This window comes from Aptenodytes forsteri, unplaced genomic scaffold, assembly GCF_000699145.1.
Source record: "Aptenodytes forsteri isolate BGI_AS27 unplaced genomic scaffold, ASM69914v1 Scaffold61, whole genome shotgun sequence".
Lineage (NCBI taxonomy): Eukaryota > Metazoa > Chordata > Aves > Sphenisciformes > Spheniscidae > Aptenodytes > Aptenodytes forsteri.
Genome location: NW_008794443.1, coordinates 5,928,729 through 5,929,133, shown reverse-complemented (window position 1 = coordinate 5,929,133; position 405 = coordinate 5,928,729). Strand labels below are relative to the sequence as shown.

At 50.6% G+C, this 405-nt stretch overlaps 1 protein-coding gene across 1 annotated transcript in view; it reads right to left on the bottom strand.

Annotated features, from left to right (window-relative positions):
• TTF2 (transcription termination factor 2) overlaps positions 1-405 on the bottom strand; it is a 29,924-nt gene that overhangs the window by 13,783 nt on the left and 15,736 nt on the right. The window lies entirely within an intron of this gene.

Genomic DNA, 405 nt, shown 5'->3' with positions numbered 1-405 from the left:
TGGGAGGGGACACAGCTGGGACAGCTGACCTCAACTGATCAAAGGGATATTCCAGACCATATAGATGTCATGCTCAGCACAGAAAGCTGAGGGAAGGAGGAGGAAGGGGGGGACGTTCAGAGTGATGGCGTTTGTCTTCCCAAGTAACTGTGACACGTGATGGAGCCCTGCTTTCCTGGAGATGGCTGAACACCTGCCTGCCGATGGGAAGGGGTGAATGAATTCCTTGTGTTGCTTGCACGTGATGGAGCCCTGCTTTCCTGGAGATGGCTGAACACCTGCCTGCCGATGGGAAGGGGTGAATGAATTCCTTGTGTTGCTTGGCTTGCGTGTGCAGCTTTTGCTTTATCTATTAAACTGTCTTTATCTCAACCCACGAGTTTTCTCACTTTTACTCTTCCAATT